The sequence below is a fragment of the Petaurus breviceps genome, unplaced genomic scaffold (genome assembly GCF_028583685.1).
Source record: "Petaurus breviceps papuanus isolate PSGF00001 unplaced genomic scaffold, PetGlider_PUasm1.0 90842, whole genome shotgun sequence".
NCBI lineage: Eukaryota > Metazoa > Chordata > Mammalia > Diprotodontia > Petauridae > Petaurus > Petaurus breviceps.
Window position 1 is genome coordinate 2,498,882 of NW_027187358.1, and position 6,217 is coordinate 2,505,098.

Consider the following 6,217-nt stretch of genomic DNA (forward strand, 5'->3'; position numbering starts at 1 on the left):
GTATAATGCAAATGTAAATTTGGAAGATCTTCCCTGCCCCTAGGCTAAAGTGCACCTGAAGCCTGGGATGGGAGGCTTGTTTTTCAGTAGATACTTCTTGATTGGCTAGTGAGTCAATAAGGTTGTTACATTCTCTGAGCCAGGAGAAGGCTATATAAGCTCTGATGTGTAGCTTTGTTTTGGGGGCTCACTTTGAGAAGTGTTCTGTGATCTGATCTGTATTCTGGGAAGGCATTGTCCAAGGCCCCCCCGGCTTTGAAAAACCCAGATGTTGATTGGGGTATGGATGTAATGGCTGGACAGTTTGGAAAGCTGTCTACTTGATCTGTTTCTGTCTTGATAATTCTGCCTGTATACTTTGAAGTTTGGGGTGCTGACCTTTTTCCTCTGAACAAGGTAAACGATATATGTCTGACTGATTAAAGTAAGCTTGTTAACCCATTTTGAGTTGCTTTCCTTTAACAAAGCAGATCCAAGAACCTGTGTGAGCAGCAAACCCTGAGGACATGCTTGGGGTGCTTGCCACTACAGGGGGGAAGATAAATGAGAGGTCAAGGAACTAGAGGTCATGGGGTAGTCAAATAGTAGAGTTTTCTAAGGGAAGGCAAAAGAAGAGATAGAAAATAATAGATTATACCTCAATGGATTTTTGTGAAAATAAATGAGATAATATTTGTAAAGCATTTAGAACAATTACTGGGAGTTTAATAAATGCTTCTTCCCTTCAGCTAGGTCATTTACATATGCTTTATATTTTAATGTAGAAGATATCAAATACACACATTTACACATACATAAATGTATTTATACGTATGTATGTATCTGTGTGTGTGTGTGAGAGAGAGAGAGAGAGAGAGAGAGAGAGAGAGAGAGAGAGAGAGAGAGAGAATGCAACAAAGTACAAAGTGATGAAATAGATAAATACAAAGTAGTTCGGGAATGGGACACTGGCATTTGGAGGAACCAGGAAAAGTTTCATACAGAAAGAGTTGTTTAAAACTGTTGCTGTTTGTCCTGTGTTTTCAAAGAGGACCAATGATGTCAGGCTTCATATACTGACTTGTTCATGAATTGGATTTAAGTAAGGCAAAGTTGCACATGGTCAAGAGCCCCAGTTTTTCTTCCTGAGTCATCAAAGTCCACTTACAGGACAAAAATCAAGGTGGCTGGCAATGGCCCATGATTCAGTGGATGACCTTGGCATCTTTGGTGTCTGATCAAGCTATAAGCAATCCACATCACCTACATCAACCATCTACATCTGCTCATTCTTCCTGAGGCAGTTTAAACTATGTCTGCAAGGAAGAAAGTCATGTTGTGAGATAGAGATACTGGGATAGTGCATTCGAGGCATAAGGAACAAAAGCAAGGGACATGGAAGTTGTAGTATCCTTTTTAATAACAGAAAGGAGGCCAATTTGGCTGACTCATAGAGTACAGGAAGGGGTGAAATGTTTAACAAAACTGTCAAGATAGGTAGAAGCCAAATTGTAAAATAATTTTAAAAGCTAATTAGAGGATATTATATTGAATCCTATAGGCACTAGGGAGCCACTGGAATTGACTGAGCACGGTGTCAATATGAAATAAAGAAGAGTGCTGAAACAACAAAAACTAGGGTCTTTTAATGGAGGCAAGGGAATTGTAATCCAAAGTCACCACACAGAACCTTAGAGGAGTGCACAAGAAGGGCAGAGAAGGAGCCATCTTAAATACATTTCAGCAGGGAGTGATTCTCATGATAGGCACAGTCTGGAAAAGCTGTTACATAAGTTGTTTTACATAGCAACCAGAAATACATAGAGAAGAATGAGGAAGGCTGGGGAAGAGGGGTGACAGCTGACTCAGGCTCCATAAGCAGCAATAGGGACATTGGTTTGGACCTTCTACAATTAGAGGGTCAGTTGAGATCAAAGTCAGGTAGCCCCTTTTGATGTCTGCATTCAACCTTCTTTTTTTTAAACTGGTTTTGATTGCCCTCAGGCAAGTTGTACCTCTAGGATCATGCAAAGTTAGCAGCTACATTCAACAAGGGAAATGACACCTAATCATAGCTGAGGATTCTTGGAGGCAGAAATGATGAAGAGTTTTTCCAGGCAAAAGAGAAAGTTTCTGAAAGTCATGGGGATTGGAGATAGAAGGTCAAGATAAAAAAAAAAAGTAGCAGATTAGTCTGACTGGACCATAGTATGTATAAATGTAAAATAGATTGAAAAGTTAAAATATAGCCTGATTTTGGAGAATGTTAAATATTAGTATAAGAGTTTTATACTTTATCTTAAAGGCAATAAAAACTATTGAAGGTTGTTGAAAAGGGAGTGGCATGGTCAAACATAATTTAGGAAAATTGTTTGAAACTTACATGGCAAATAGATTGGAGAGAATAGGAATAGAAGCACACATATCATGACGATGCTATTAAAATCCTATTGATTTTACAAAGGAACATAAGATTTATAAGCTTATCCTCTATTGTAAAAATAAACATTCTTGAGTGTACTGTAGCATCTATTCATATATTAAAAGAATTTAGTAAGCACATAATAGGGAATCATTTACAAGGCATGATGAAGAGGGTAAAAGAATGGGTTATCTGTCTTACAATTTGAATTTTTGTTTCTATAATTCCATGAAATATTACTGGTTCAAAAATCATGAGTCTGTCCAACAGAACAAATATGAATTTCTTTTTCATCTTTTCAAAGACAATTCAACTTTTGAAAGCTCCTCCCTGAAGAATTTGGGCTCAATCTCAAATTAGACTTTTTACATACAGGCCCTAGCTATTCATAAATTATAATTCATAAATAATTCATAAATTAAAAAATTGCAGGAAATAAGCAAGCTTTACCTGATGTCTCATAAAATTAAGCAGTAAGTCAGAAGAGCACTAATTGGTGGTAGCAAATAATTACTGGACGTTTTCTTTTATTAGGTATTGTAAAATAGGCAGACAGGTAGCTCAATGGATAGAGCACTAGACTTGAGGTCAGGAAGGTCTGAGTTCAAATTCAACTTCAGATATTCACTAGCCGTATGACTCTGGGTAAAAAATCCCTGGGAGAAGCAAGTGGTAAACCACTATAGTACCTTTTCCAAGAAAACCCCCAGGTACATGGGGTCACAAAGAGTTGGACAGGACTAAACAACCAAAATTGGTAAAATGGGCAAGGGAAAGTATGTAGCAAAATGGTACAGAAAAGTAAAATGAATAAAACAGATTGAAAAGGATTTTTTTTTAATTACAAATATTTTTGCTGTTATGTCCTTAGGCATACATAACATTCCCAGGTCCTTTGGCAAAATAGTATTTTAATTAAGAAGGCAAAGATTGACATTTTGAAAGTTTGCAGTTGTTTAAACAATTAATATCACTGTTAAATAATCACTTCTATTACCCTTTTGTAGCTCTGGTGACTTCCTAATAGATATAGACAAAACAAATAAATGAAAATTAGGTTTGGGAAAGATGTTTCTAATGATTCTAATGATTTCTAATGATTCCTTTGTTCTCAAGTTACTATAGAAAAAAATATTTTTGGAGTTCAAAAGAATGTATCTCCCACACTGATTGACTGACCAATCTTAGCAGAAAAGAGTAAAGAAGGGGTGCCATTAGAGTATCATCTAGAATATGTTCTTATGAATTTAACTAGTTTTTTTCTTTTGTTTTATAAGAAACAACATACTGAGAGGTGAGAGATCTAGCAGGTCCTTTGGATTATTCTCTATCTAGTTTCTTTAGAAATACCTCTCTTTTTTGTTTAAAATTTATTGTAATGGGGTCCGCAAAGTGAGGGGGTGAATGCTGGTGACCATATAGGGGACACAGGAACACAAATGTCATGGTTAGTGCTGCAATTTCTGTTGGGGAGAGGATGGGAAAAAGGGATGAAAATAAAGGACTGAACTACAGTTTAGATGAGAGGGGCCAGGGGAAATATTGCCACTGCATTCCTCCCTGGGAAGCACCTTTATTTTCTGGCACCCCCAAAGCTTTATCCTCCCATTCTGTCCTTTACTTAACCTACTCTCCTCCCCCAAGTTCCAGCCTCTTACTCTGCCTTCTCCCCAAAATGTTGTATCCCCTTACTTTGCCCAGTCTTCTTAATGATACATTCTAGAAGGATAAGATTAGGGGCAAGAACCCCAAACAAATCTCCACTTGTGACACCAAGTCCTTTATTGCTTGCCTCTCACCTCAGCCTCTTTATTTCCAAATCTCTCTTCTCCCCACACCTAAGACAGAATCTCTGATTTCCCTTTTTTCTTCCTCCACACTCTTAGCACCCCCCCCCATCCATTTCAACAGCACCAACTCCCTAGGGATGGTCAGCAGACAGTAGGCAAATATAGGATTAGGAAGGTGAGAAGGTAAAGTACCTCCAAGGGAAAAAGGTTCTCGAACCCCTGGGAGAGCATGGGAAAGGTGATGGAGAAGAGAGGGTAATGAGACAACTGGTTTGTCCTCTGCCACCCCTGATATCAGTCTAGGGGGCCCCCAAATCACCAGAGGAACAATAGGGTCCATATAGGAAGAGGGGAGACAGAAGAGAAACAAATGTTTAAACTCTAGTGAATTCCCCTAATTCTTCACTCCTTCCTTCTGGTGGCTCCTTGTTGGTGGGGGAAGAACCTGAGTTGGTGGGAAGGGGTGGGAGAGGAGAGAGGGGACTAAGGCTTTTCCTCTACACCCCAAACCCCACCTCAGGGTTCACCAGACTTGTGAGGGAAGTGACTGAGAGCTCATTGTGTCATGATCTTCCCCAGAAAGGGAGCCCACAACCATGGGGGTAGCTGTTGCAACTGCTGCTGCTGCCACCATAGGACAGACCTCACCTGTATCTTTGCTGCAGAGCACGCAGACAGTGAGGCCCCTGGCTATGCATCGGAGATGTAGGCTGCACTCAGCATCTTGCCACATACATGGCATGGCAACTTCTCTTCATGCCACACCATATTGTGCTCGAAGTTTGTCCTTGGTAGCAAATGGTGCTTCACATGCCACACATTTAAGCACCGTTCTGTTGAGTGCACCTGTCTGATGTGGCTGCTGAGGTGGTCTGGCCAGGAAAATCTCTTGCCACAGTGGGCTCAGTTGCAGGGCTCGTACACAGCGCGGGCATGTGAGTGCATATGCATGGTTCTTCTGGATCCACTTTCTAGAGGCTGTGGTGGTTACCACGCCGCCTCCACCAACTCCAGCCCCTCCACCCTCAACATGCCCTTCACCCCCACCCCCAACCGCTCTGCCCATTGTTTCTGGCACACTGAGGAGGCTCAGTGGCACCATGGTGGGCATCCGCATAGCACCTGGGCCAGCCTGCCCAACCTATGGATGGCGTCATGCCCTCGAAGAATAGAGCTATTCTTAAACTCCTTGGCACAGAGGGCACAGATATATGGCCCTTTGCTCTTTGATTTCTTCTCCAGAGCAGTAGCTACAGGAGCTACAACATCTGTGAAGGTTGGGGCAGCAGCAGCCTTGGCAGTAGCAGCATCAATTGTAGCTGGAGGTGCAGCTTCAGGAGCTGGTGGAGAAACTGCTTCAGGAGGTTGTTTCAGGGCTGCTGTGTCTACTGTGGAATCTGTGGCAGTGGCTGGGGGGGGGGGGGAGCAGCAGCAGATTCCTGAGCTGCAGGGAGGACAGGGAGGAGGTCAAACAGGAGGGACTTCGCAGATGGGGCCAGAAGAGTCTTTGGGGGGAGAGGGGGCTGGGGCAGCCTGGAATGGACTCTGGTTGCAGCCTTGGGATGAAAAGAACCAGGATGGAAGCTCAGCCCCAACCTGCAGGGGATTGTGGGAATGACCCTGGAAGATGAAGCTGCACCAGTTGCCTGGATCCATGGTGGAGGATGGAGGATGGAATACCGCTCTTTTAAAGAAGTCTGTGTCTTCTGTCCCTCAGTTTCCTCCTCTGTAAATGAGAAGCCCTAAGGAAAACCCTGGGGATAACCTCTCAACATTGTCCTGGGCGTCCTCTCAGGACACTACGCCAGGAACTGCCATAGTCACCACACCCGATGCGCAAGCTGGGCCCAGTACAGTCTATGGGGTTGGAACAGGGGGTGTGGAATCAGTTCTCTGCCCAAGACTCTTTGGTATTTACTCCAAAATCTTTTTTTCTATATTTTGATAGGTGGCATAGGCTTCTAGGACCACTGTGCTCCTCTCCTGGCAAGCCACTTTTAGCTTTAGAGAAACAAGAGACTCTAGA

General features: G+C 42.4%; 1 pseudogene; it reads right to left on the reverse strand.

The window, feature by feature from the left end:
* Window positions 1-4,714: 4,714 nt before the first annotated feature.
* Window positions 4,715-5,870, reverse strand: LOC138148908 (myc-associated zinc finger protein pseudogene; annotated as a pseudogene).
* Between the last annotated feature and the right edge of the window lie 347 nt (window positions 5,871-6,217).